Consider the following 14,167-nt stretch of genomic DNA (forward strand, 5'->3'; position numbering starts at 1 on the left):
TACTGGGAGAGAGGGGTGCCAGGAAGGCCTCAGGCATTATATATCCTTTGGACAAGCCCCGAATGAGGTGAGGAAGAAGCCATGCAGATTTAGGAGGGAGAGAATTCCAGGGAGATCAGGTGCAAAGGCCCGAGGTGGAAATGAGCTCGACATGTCAGGACACAGGCGGCTCCTTTGACTTATCTCCTTTCTCTCCTTGGCTAGAATCCCAAATCCTTGTCCTATCCCAGAAGCCAGCCTCCTCTTCTCTGGTAGATCCAGGGCCTTCCCAGCCCTCAGTCTGAACTAGACACCACAGAGTAGCCCTGCCCCCAAAACTTCTGTTGCCAGGGCTCTAAGACTAGTTCTTCCAGGCAAACAAACTCCCTTTGTCCTGCAGACTCCTGGCCTTTTAACATGGGCTTTCCATTGCTGACAAACTCCATAATCGAGGGGAGGTGTTAGCAAAACTCCTCCCATTCCTTAGCAGAACCCCTCCCACCCCACACCCCACTCTCCCACAAAGGAGCTCAAAATGTGAAGGGTAAGGGAGAGCTGAGCTGTGGGGAGGACAGTTTGGTGGGGTGCTCATTGGGCCCCCTTCTCATAGGCCTGGCTAGCGAGCTGGACTCCCCACCCCCGCCATCACTCTCCAGGGTGGGGTGAGCAGTGAGGAAGAGGAGGAGGAGGAAGAGGAGGGAAACCACCTCCCCCTGAGCCAGGCTGGGATTGCAGATTAGGGACCGCAGTCCAGGCCAGACCCGGCTCCTGCAAGCTCACTCACCCTAGAGGGAAGTCACAGTGGGGAGCAGGGAGAGAGGAACCTCGCTGTGGGGTTCTGCAGCCTCTCCAGCCTCAGAGTGTTGGTCCTGTGAACAGTGTCCAGACAACAGTTTCTGCTGAAATGGGTCCCAGTTTATGAATGTATTCATGTTTTCACTACTGTTTTTCATTTGTCTCAGCTTCATTTCCCACAGTTCCCAGTTCCATGCTCGTCAACAAGACTGGCCATTTATTTGAACAGAAATGACATCAAGAGTGAATTTAAAGGCTGCTAGAAAGGCAAAGGGGGCCAAAATACTGCTGAGTCATCCGCTCACTACAGTCTTTTCTACTCTGATGTTAAGTACCTTCTAGACATTATTTAACTGTCGTGTAAACAACGTGAGGTGGGTCTCAGTGTTTCCGTGCTGTGGACAAAATAACTGAGGCTCAGAAAGGTAGAGACACCTGCCCAAGCTCACACAGCTAGAAAAGAGCCAGAATTGGACACAAGTGCGCATGGTTCTAGAATCTTCTTGCCACTCAGTGCAAAGACACATAGAGGAGGAATAACTATATGCTGAACACCTGCAGACTGGTTAAATTTTCTATTTCACTCTCTTGGAATGAGAAACTGGTCATCAGGATCCCATTCAGTTACAGGTAGAAGGAGCGGAAATGGGGGAGGAAGGTGCAGAAAAGATGCCAACCCAGAAGAGAGCACTGCTGACTTCCTATGTTTGTTTGCCTGGGGCGGCTTTTCTTCTTTGTAGGATAAGGAGAGAGACGCCTACATTAGTCAGCACCTTCGCACAGCCCAGCTTCCTACCCTGCCTGGCAACAGGCTAGGCTGATACATAAACAAAGGAAGGAGCTGCCGCAGCAGTGCGGGAAGGGAGCCATCAGGCCAGCCCTTGAAATTCTCCCACCCTCTTCCAGCCTGAAATTTCCCCTCATTTCACAAATGCAAGCACAGAGAAACAGAGAGTGGGCAAACCTGGCCCAGAAGGCGTTGCCAGTCAGGGCAGAATCAGGACCGGAAAGAAATGAGCTATTCACCCACAGTTCATTCATTCATTCATTCATTTGGATTCATTAAAACGGCCAAGTCTCTGTTCTCATGGAGCTGATGTTCAAGTGAGGAAGACAGATGATAAATGGATAGATACACAATACAGTGTAAAGAACAATATAAAGGAGTGTAGGGGAAGCCCTCCCTGGGGTGACTCGGAACAGAGACCGATTTCTCACCCGATTGAAGTGAGAAAATAAGGGCAAGGTTACTGAGAAGGGAATAACTTGCTTTGTGGGACAACAAGGAGACCAGAATATTCTGATCGGATTGAATGAGGGTAGAACTTACATTGAGAGGTAACTGGTGTTAGATCATAAAGCTCTATACGAGGAACAGGACTTTGGATTTTTTTTTTAATAGTGATGCAAAGCCATGGAAGAGCTGAAAACAGGGGAACATTGTGATCTCCTTCAGGTTTTTAAAAATCACTCTTGCTCCATGTAGAAAAGAACCCACAGAGAAGGAAAAGTGGAGATGATGACGGTTTTCCTTCTAGATGAGCTCGAAGGAAAGAAAGAAGGAGCATAAGAAGGGGTTGGACCCAGGGGGTGGAGCAAAAGTGATTTGCTGATGTGTTACATATAGTATGCATGATGGCTTTCAAGGAACACTACTTGGTTTTCATCCTGAGCATGTGATCGAACTGTGGCACCATTGTACAAATTGGAATCCTGTAGATGTCAGAATCTGGATGAAATTAAGTTTTGTATCTCTAGCCCCCAGAACAGTGGGTCCCACATTGGAGTTTAATAAACTTAAATGATCAGATAAATGCAATGATTACTACATGTACATACACACAAACACAAATATTTAACTACCCTGCTTCCCTTTGTCTTTTGCTATAGTTTTTCAATTATTTTAGCTTTTTTTCAAAAGAAATCTTAATTGAAATACCAATATATAAAACAAACACATTGCAAACGTTTATTCATGAACATTTATATTTGAGTTCAATTATGACATTTGCTTATGATAAAGTCAATCGATGAGGCCAAACAGTTCTGATACATACAGATATTTGAAATCAGATGATATGGATGTTAACTGCTATTTTCTATATGTTCTAACTTCCATTTGATTCTGTTTTGTCTGGTTGCACCTTATGAAGAAGTAGTTACAGACGGCATAAGTGTTAAATGTGTTGTGTGCCAGTTAGTAATGCCTTTGGCTACATGTAAGAAAAGAGTTAAATGTCAGGGTCTTAACCATAAGGAAGTTTACTTTTGATTAACAAAAGCCATTAATATAAAGAAGTGTACAGTTAGAAATAGTGGCTTAAAAGACTTGAACAAGTAATCCAAAGGTAGGCGCTACAGAACTAATTCAATAGTTTAACAGTGTCATAAGGGCCCTGGTCTTTCCATCCTTCCATCCTGCCATTCCTAGGCTGTCATTTCATCCCTGGGAAGTCAGTTTATGGTCATGGGCCATCAAAAAACCATCAGAAAACTAGATCAAAGAGTGGCCAGGACAGAAAGAGACCTTTCTTCGTGACTACCCTCTCCCTATACCAGGGAAACATCTTTTCCAGAATCCTCCAACAGAGTTCTTTTGTGTCTAATTTGCCAGACCACATGCTCACTCTTGGACCTTCACTAAGCTACAGTACTTTCTGCCTAAAAGCTGAGCAAGACCAAGGAATAATTTCAAGAAACTTTTCAATAATTAACTTGGAAGCTTGAAAGACTAGTGGCAGAAACAGTTTGTATAATGACATAAGTGATCGTACATATATAGAACTGGGCCAATTCCTGCTGTTCTCAGTGGCCAAAGATAACTTCGACTGGATCTTTTCTGAAGATTTCAGAAAGTAGAAATAAATTGACACAAAGAAAAAAAGTGCTAAAAATTATGCTTTCCTATTTATCTCTTCGGAGCCCCATTCAGCTGCTGTTTTCCCAGAATCTTTCTCTTTCCCGCAAACCCTCTTTAAGAACTTCATCCTCTCTAAACTCCTCCCTTCCCATCTTTCTTCATCCCATCTCCCGCAATTACTGGCCCAATCTCCTGATTTCTCCATTTGCATTACCCCGACATTACCCTGATGAGTGCAAAAAGTCATTCAGACAAGCTTACTTCCCTGAAAGTAAAGAAGGGAAAAGGCCATAGTACCCCTGCTTCAGTATGTTTACCTTTGTCACATGATCATATTGAACAACAGTTCCCATCTCCTTTCACAGATATTGGAGTTAGATCAGAAGTGCCCCAAATTTACAATAAGGGCCAAAAAGCTACTTATCATTCAACATTATCAATATGCAGCATAAGATAATTTATCATTCTACTAATGACTCAGCAACATAATATGAACAAGGAACCACAACTCGAGCCAGTGGAAGACCCCATTCCCCACCATGCACAGGCTATTTTGAAAAAGGTGTTTCCTGGGATTGTGGTTGTATACCTCGAGGGCAACTACTTCAGTATGAGTATCTACTTCAGTATGACCTTCATAAAATTTAGGGCGGAACACTTTTGTACGATTTTCTGTGATTCATTAGATGCAGGCCTGAATTTTTTGTAAAGATGATAGTAATTTTTTTCAAGGTAAAAGACATGCTCATAGATGGTAGAAAAAGCTTTATCCTGAGGGCCATACTCTACACACACACACACACACACACACACACACACACGCACAGTAAGCCTGACGACACAAAGATAGTAATCTCCACTGTTAAATTTAAAATGGAAAATATTGGTGTGAGTTTTTTTTCTTTAGTCTATAGTTTTTAGATGAACTAAAGATACATTATCTAAAAAAAAAAAAACTCAATTCATCCCATAGTAGGGTAAACACGAGTTGTAAACAAATAGTTTTTCACATTATTTTTCCAGAGACCCCTGCAAATATATAAATGTATTAACCAAGAAAAGTATCATATTAATGTGTTAACAAGAAAGACAGGTCTCCCAATAAGCTCCCAACCCTGCCTGTGTACAGTGGTTAGAAGGAACCCAGGCAATTCAGTCTGTGGACTTTATGCTGCCATCTCCTCTATAACAGGGATGTTAACCCCTTCCCATTGGAAGAATTTTTAAAATGTAGAAATTCAGCAAAAAAAAAAAAAAAAAAGGACACTGCTTGAAATGGAAGGAACCACAACTCGAGCCAGTGGAAGACCCCATTCCCCACCATGCACAGGCTATTTTGAAAATGGTGTTTCCTGGGACTGTGGTTGTATACCTCGAGGGCAAGGACTGAGTCTCTCGTTCTCCTCCAACATGGACGAGTTAACTTACTAATAATAATCATGCCAATAAGGTAGCAGTGGTTGAACTACATAAGAGTCTCCTTTTCAGTTCAATTTTCAGCATCAGAAATTCAAATTATGAGCATTCCCTCCAATGAAATTGAAAACTGAAAGACTGATTTCACACCAACCAGAATTGAAGTTCTCTGCCTTGAAAACTCTTCAGGAATTCTTTACGCACTTTTGACTTGAAATAATGACTTTATTTCAAAATAAAGCAGCTATAGATCTTGAGGTTGGCTTGCTTTTTTAATAACTGTGGGTTTTCTCAACCCAAGGCTGGAACACTAGTCTGGCATTAATCACTGAATCAAAGGAGGTAACCAAGGTCATAGTCACGATCCCACCCAATTCGTTATATGGATAACTAATAGGAAAAGTTCTTTGCAATGGCGACTCCGAGTCCCAATCTGCTGCAGCCCTCAAGCCCCTCCTACACAAAAACTCAGGAGCTCTATGTCTGGTCTTGCCTTGCCCTCAGCCTTCTTAGCTGAACTAGAGGCCTTACTCAAGTCTCTGCAGTCCAGGGGTTCTTTAGGCAGGGGACATATGTGACTGTGAACTTCATCTCAAAATCTACAGTTGGTTTTGCTTCTCCTGCTCCCAACATTCTACTCAACTCATCTACAGTTACCTGAGTCATGAGTAGCCATATCCCCAAACATAGCAATATCAAGTTCATCCAATTATTTTCATACTTTATAAAGGTAAGTGTTCCCCCCTTTTAGAATCACATATTCTGATGACTAAAATTCATTAATAAATTATGTCTTTGCTCATACTTTGGTTCTTAATCTAATGCCTCGTTCATTTAATTTTCTCAGTAGTTCTTAGCACATCAAAGAGCTGCTAAAATCCAATGTGGTTTTAACAGATAGCATGCTTTAGAGAGCAAATGAAAGAATACCTAACTCAAATGATTTGGACAATGAACAAAATATTTTTAATCCCATAACTAGAGGAATGGGGATAGCTTAAGACATTATTTTTAGCTCCCTCATTTCTTTGAGGACTCAGATTTCTTCCTTCTTTCCACTCTGCTTAATTCAGCAAGTCAGCTTGTAGCTCTCTTCATGGTAACAAGATGGCTGCAACAGTTCCAGGTATCACCACCTGACATCACAACATCCAGCAACAACAGCAGCAGGTGAGAAACTGTTACCTTGTTCACAATCCCCGTTCATTTTTAACAGCCAGAAAATCTTTCACAGGAGCTTCAGAGCTCATCCCCAAAACCCTCTCATTGCCTAGAATTGTACCACCTTCCCACATCTCAATCAATCACTAACAAAAGAGAAATGAGACCACCTAGTTATTTTAAGATCAACCTTTATTTTTCCTGGGCTGAGATTATAGCATACCTTCCTTTAAAAAAAAAAAGCAAAAACAAACAAAAAACAGAAGAAAGTGAAGCATTAAACAACAACAACAAAGAAGAAAAGAGAAAAGGGGAATATTTGGGGCAACTAAGTTTTTAAAATTGATTTTGGGGTCCAAAATGTAAATAAAAGTACATTTATCCATTACTATATCCCCAAAGCCACTATTTAATATGGTCAGATATACTAAGAGCCAACCTCACAGTAAGGGCAGAAATATTAACAGAGCCATAAGAAATTCACTTACTACCTTTGATAAACAGGATAAAGAGTAGTATAATTTTTATTGAGTAGTATAGACACCTCTATGTTTTAAGGTACACTGCCTGAAATGTTTTTGAAATCAGAGTGATTATTTGTCATCAGACATAAAATCAGGTTACCATATAGGACACTGGATGCAGCCTATCTCCATTGTAAAGAGGTCCATAAATGCACTGGTATTACCTAATTATAAAAATCAATACATAAATACTCATTCTATGATTTCAATACCTATTCTACAGCTACAGTAATGAAAACTGTGTGTTATGAGCATTAGGGTAAGTAAAGAGATCAATGGAACTGAACAGAAAGTCCTGAATAGATCTATACATATATGGCTCGTTGATTTTCAGCAGACAATGCAAAGTAATCAAAAGGAGAAAGAAATGGTTTCTTTTCAACATATGGGGCTTGAACAACTGGATAAAAATGAACCTTGATCCTCACCTTGCACTATACATAAAAATTAATTTGCGATGGATCATAGACACAAACATCAAGGAAAAAAAATAAAGCATCTAAAAGAAAACATAGGAAACTACTTTATGACCTGGGAAAAAGAAAAGATTTCTTAGGACACACATTTCAAGAAAAACTTGAACAAAAATGTTGATAGCAGTTTTATTCATCAGTAACTCCAAACTGGAAATAAGCCAAATATCCAACAACAGGGAAATGAAGAAATAATTTATAGTATATTAATAAAATAAAAAATTATCCACAGTGCACTCAACAATTTGGATGAATATCAAAAACATAATGCTAAGTGAAGAAGCCAGACACAAGAGTATATATGCTGCATTATTCTATTTAGAAGACGTTGAAGGACAAGCATAGCTAACCCAATGTGCTACAATTAAGAACAGTCTGTACACACTACTACTGCATATAAAATAGATAAACAACAAGGACGTGCTGTAATAACCTATAATGAAAGAGAATCTGAAAAAGAATATATAAATATATGTATAACTGAATCAATTTGCTGTACAACTGAAACACTATAAATCAACTGTATTTCAATAATTAAAAAAAAAGAAGACTAGTTGGTTTTCTCTGGGGAGAGGAGGTGGGCTATTGACTGGGAAGAAGCACAAGTGTTGATGGAAGTGTTCTATATCTTCACTGGGGTTGTAATTACTTGAATGTATACATGTATCAAAACTCACTGAATTGTGCACTTAATATCTGTGCGTGTTTTTTTTTTTTTTTGGTAAAGTATTCCTCAATAAAAAAAACAATGTACAAATGCATGAATACATGAGTACTGAATTATAAGTTGCATTTTTATTTTGTCTCTATTTTAGGATCTCTAAAATTGTGATATGTCTTTTAATTATGGCCTAAAGAAACTTTCCAGCCATCTGGCAGTGAATATTTAAAAACTAATGTCGATATCTATTTATTTAGCAAACTTTTTACTGAAGTATAAAATATATGCAGAGATCTTAAATGTACAGCTTGATAATTTTTAATAAAATAAATACCCCTGTATAACTACCTCTGAAATCAAAATATCAAACATCACCAGCACCATGGAATCTTCCTACCTCCCCCTCATTGCTGTATAGTGTTCCAATGTATGAATACACCACAGTTGATTCTGATACCAGCTTCTGGTGGTTTTAAATGAAGCTGCCAGGAACATCCTTGTACATTTTTGGTACACATATGCATTTATTTATGGGTCATAAGGTAGGCATATATTCAGCTTTCCTAGGTACTATCTAATAGTTTTCCAAAATGGTGGTGCCAATTTGCATTTCACCAACAGTGTATAAGAATGTCTGTTGTTCTACATCCTTGCCAAAGTTTGATATTGTCAGATTTGTGTTTGGTTTTTTGTTGGTTGGTTGTTTGGTTTTCATTGCGTGTGTGTTGAGGGCAGGGCAGGGGCATGGGGAGGGGAAACAGTGCTGGTTGTTTAGTTGGTGGGGTTTTTTTTTAACATTCTGTTGGTATCTTATTATGGTTTTAACCTGCAGTTCAATTTTAACTTAAGCTTGGATCATTAATTATTGCTTTCATGTCTTCAAAAAGATTACGTGATAAAGTAATTTTATATGTTAGAAAGCAAAGAAACAGAGTAGCAGGAAATGTGAAAATGTCACAATTCAGTGTTCTTATAAAACAACAACCCAACAACTGAGTGCCATAAATGACCTATGAAAGAGTCCATGAAGCTGCATTTGGCATTGAAACACACAAGGGGGAAAGATATTAGGGAAAGATTGCTAGGCACAACTCCAAATGATGCAACTAAAAGCAGTAGGATTTGCCAAGTCTTCATGGTAACCACATGAAATAGATATCACTATCCCTATTTTATAGATGAGGAAACTGAGTAATTAGCAAAACTAGAATTCATACTCAGGTAGGTCACTCTTTCCATATAAGTAAAATAGATATAAAAGAAGCAAAGAAAAAAGCCATGACCCTTGCCCATATTAGGCGTCATAATCTGTAATTTTCAAACCCATTATCTTAGTAGAATGCCCCCCAGCCCAACATTCTGTGTATCCAAGCAAGGCAGAGATAAATCCCCACTTTACTGTGAGACAACTGAGAGGCTGATGAGTCCCTGTGGTTACAGAACTGGTTTGAGAAGCAGAGCCAGGGACAAGATCAGAACCCTCTGCTTCCCAGGACAGATCACTATGCTTCACTGTCATAGAAGAAATTAGCCAAGCACACCTATCTTCCATCATCTGTCTCCCTTCATGCCTGAGCTACAAAGTGTGGGCGGGAGATGCAAGGATTTCTTGGTCTCCTCTCCACCCCTTACTACATACTGAGTTTTCTTTTTCTCAAACAGCTAGCATCAAATGACTTGGAAGAGAACATTCACTCTCAGGATTTGGTGTTTTAATTGGTTCCTTCTCCCCTAAAGAGTCACCAAGGATATCAAATTCTACTTAATGAGGGACTGAAGAAATATTTTAGAAGTGATAGTCTTCTAGGGGTACACAAACCAACATGTTGGTTAGGTCTAGAGATTAAAATATCTAGCAACCGGGTAGGAACTACCTTGCACTGAAAGAGCATCTCCATTTAGAGCTGAGAGTCTCTTTGAACTACATCACTCATGATAAGGATAAAGACTTCCCAGTCCATTGACTAACAAAGATAAGTGTTTAAGTAGCCTAATTACGCCTGAAGTGGCAAATCACCTTTACAAGAAAGCTAATGCTTTTCGCCAATGTATCAACGATCCAACTGTTCCTTTGTCTTCATAACGATTGGGTTGACAAGGCAGGAAACACCTTTAAAATGAAGTTTGTGTACATCTTGATCCATAGTAGCTGTCTGAAGTAGAAAACATTTTTTCAACCAAGGGGGGAAAGTCCCAGCAACTTGGACAGCTGGCAAAATAGAGTATATATTTCAGATTCATGATTTAAAAATGATATCCAAAGATTTGTTTCCAATGGGTGATGGTAATCTCTGCAAATAAATAAATGAGTCTCTAAGCCACAGGCAACACTGGGAAAATAAATAATGAGGTTCTGGCTGGAGCCTGCCTGCCATTAAACAGTGGTCCCCAGCTGGTGGGAAAGCCCTCCTTGACCAGTAGGGCATCTTGGGGGTAGGCCACTGGCCCTGTGAGAGAGGAATGTGCCATTTCTAAGGCTAGATAGGCTAAATCAACCCTATTGGTGGGGTAAACAGAGGCATCTAAGAAAGTATTTTTGAAGGTTAAGAATACTTACAGGTAATAGACGGTGAACTTAGAGACAATTGTGAGAGAAATTGTGAGACCACTGAATTTCCTTCAGTGTCTCCAACTTTCTTTTTTTTTAAAAAGGACTCTGGGAGGAATCATTTTGTAAAGTAAAGAATTCTCCTGTTATATGAATAGCTCTCCTCTCATCTGTGATGCTTTATATGTTTGGATTTTCATATATTGATTATTTTTATATATTGACTTTTTACATTACATGGAGGTGGGAGAGTCAATAAAAGTCAAGGAAACGTGCATCAAATTATTCAGAAGCACTCTCTTTGATAATTCCCTTTTTGATGGTTGATCAGAGACAATATTCTCTCCCTTGAGAGGAGTAGAAGGTTCCTATTGTAAAACAGTGAAATACAGAATGGCTTCCCAGAGAATGTGGATCTTCATTGGGTTTAACGGACATTCAACCCTTCTTCTAAAGTGCTTAGTGCAATCTTCTACTTCGGGATTTATAAAACTGAAAGAACTTTTGTGAACACTAATATCATAGGATGCTCCTCAAAAAATTATTTTCAAAATAAATTTGGTGAAAGTTTAATTTTAACTCCCTGTTAGAGAGTCAAAACATATCTGCGTAGTAGAGACTAGGAGAAATTCTGTAGTAAAGAAACCTGTTTACATCATTTCATGCACCATTTCCCAAACATTTATCCATGGAACTCACTTTTCTTATAATACCTAACAACTCCTCAAGTGTAACACTCTTTGGAAAATGTGGTTCTAGTTAGGAAAATGTTGAAATAGTCCAACTTCCTCATTTATTGATACTTGGTGGGTGGGAAAAAAACAACCACAGTGGAGAAAACACACTCTTTTCAATAAGTGGTGCTGGGAAAACTCAACAGCTACATGTAAAAGAATGAAATTAGAACATTCTCTAACACCATATACTAAAATAAACTCAAAATTGATTAAAGACCTAAATGTAAGACCTGAAACCATAAAGCTCCTAGAAGAAAACATAAGCAGAACACTCTTTGACATAACTCATAACAATATTTTTTTGAATCTGTCTCCTAAAGCAAGGGAAATAAAAGCAAAAATAAACAAATGTGACCTAATTAAACTTAAAAGGTTTTGCACAGCAAAGAAAATCATCAACAAAATGAAAAGACAACCAACTGAATGGGAGAAAATATTTGCAAATCATATGATAAATAAGGGGTTAATATCCAAAATATATAAGCAGGTCATCAACTCAATATCAAAAAACAATCCAGTGAAAAAATGGCAGAAGACTTGAATAGACATTTTTCCAAAGAAGACATATAGATGGCCAACAGGCACACGAAAAGATGCTCAACATTGTTAATCATCAGAGAAATGCAAATTAAAACCACAATGAAGTATCACCTCACACCTGTCAGAATGGCTATCATTAAAAAGAACACAAATAACAAATGTTGGCGAGGATGTGGAAAAAGGGAACACTTGTATACTGCTGGTGGGAATGTAAATCGGTGCAGCCACTGTGGAAAACAGTATGGAGGTTTCTCAAAAAACTAAAAATAAAACTACCATATGACCTAGCAATTCCACTCCTGGGGATATATTTGAAAAAAAATAAAAACACTAATTTGAAAAGATACATGCACCCAATGTTCATAGCAACATTATTTACAATTGCCAAGATATGGAAGCAACCTAAGTATCTGCTGACAGATGAGTGGATAAAGAAGATATGGAATATTACTCAGCCATAAAAAAAATAAATTTTGCCATTTGAAACAACATGCATGGAACTGGAGGGTATTATGCTAAGTGAAATAAGTCAGACAGATAAAGACAAATACTATATGATATCACTTAGATGTGGAATCCAAAAAATAAAACAAAGTAGTGAATAATAAAAAAAGAAAGAAACAGACTCACATATATAGAAAACAAACTAGTGGTTACCAATGGAAGGAAGGGGGGAGGGGCAAGATAGAGGTAGGGGATTAAGAGGTACAAACTACTATGTATAAAATAAATCAGCTACAAGGATATATTGTATACCACAGGAAATATAATAACTATAAATGGAGTAAAACCTTTAAAAATTGTGAATCACTCTGGTGTATACCTGAAATTTACATAATATTGTACATCAACTATACCTCAATTTAAAAAAAAAGTAAATCTGACGACCAAAAAATTAAAAAAAAAACTAGCACCTTGGGCCCAGGCATGGGAAGGGAGTTTTTCAAGTTGATCTATCAATTAGGACCCAGCACCTGATTTAACTTCTACCCACATTCTCTCTCCTCCAAATGATCCTGAGGACCACACTCATCAAGAGCTCTTACCTGGCTTTTTGTCATTGGTAAATGGTAATATGGAAGCATATAGGGCAATGTTTTGTCCTCTGGGAGGGGTACATGTCACTAAGCTAATCTGCTGATTTATCTTCCAATATGGTACACCTCCTCTGGAAAGAATCACTCTGGTCCCATTCCAGTGTCATCATGGGTTAAATCAGTGAATGGGAAAGAATGGCAGGTGTCTGGCTATTCCGACCCTTAGTATCACAAGAGCCAGTTGGGGTATATAGTGGTTTGGATGAGAGAATGAGCCCTGGGCCATCCGACTGCTTGAAGAAAGCCCTAAGCATCTAATGACTCCATTGTTCTACCTCCATTCACATGGCAAAGCATCATACCTGATCATGTACTATTCAGGTCAAAGGTCATGGGAAATCAAAAAGACATACCCTAGCTAAGAGGTTTTGTTCAACTGAAATTAAATTAATGGATTAAATACAACTATTTCTCAATTTTAAATTAAATTAAATGTAAAGTCTTTTCAAAATTTATGTCATCTTAAATCCAAAGTAAAAGGAATTGTCCAGATTTCTAGTAAGTGAGAAGAGAAGGGGTTCCTATGATCTCATAGTCCAGCTACATCATTTCACAAAGCAGTAAAGACTCAGATAAAATGGTCACACAACTGATTATGAAGATGACAACTAACAGACTTACAGTTCAGAGGTTTTTTTCTCTATAAGTATCACCTCCTAAGAGTTACTTAGATTTTAAATACACCCTAGCATCAGGATCCATATTAGTGATCTTGTATTTATCATGTTGCTGTCCCTTTTTGTTCCTTCTTTTTTTTCTTTTGATCCCTAGTGTGTTTACTTTTTCCTTGAAACTAAGCTTTCAGAGGTTCAAATTTTGTCTGAAAAAAAAAATAGCTTAAGACATGATACTGAAAAAATAGGTATGGATTATTTCTGTTAGTGAATATTTTTAATCTCTGAGTTTGAAAACAAAAAATTTTGGAGACTCATAAAATTGGTACAAATGATGTTTAAAAATAGAATGTGATGTCTGCCAAGAAGTTAAACAAAAAATGGCATACGAGTAATTTTTCTGCTTCCATAATACTTATTGTAGAATTTAAGTATTAACCAAGGCTATGGTGGTTTTCTCTCTGGCAGCACAAGAGAGAAGCTTCTTGGTCCAGGGCCAGAAAAGTACCAATATCCCTTCCCATCATCATCTCCACCTCTCCAATTCACTCTTAAGCCCCAAGCACTCATCATAGCTATCAGCCAACAGGAAGCTTAGTCCTGTTCCTCTCACATGTCCCAATCCCACCCCCCCCCCCAGTCTATAATCTATGGAATCTCTGACTTTCCTTATGGAATAAGTCTTGGTCATGGTTGATCAGGAAATGAATGGGACAGGAACGTGACTGCAAATTCTGAATAAGCCTAGCATCACCAATGCCA

This window comes from Balaenoptera borealis (assembly GCF_965194805.1).
Source record: "Balaenoptera borealis genome assembly, chromosome: 14".
Taxonomy (NCBI): Eukaryota; Metazoa; Chordata; class Mammalia; order Artiodactyla; family Balaenopteridae; genus Balaenoptera; species Balaenoptera borealis.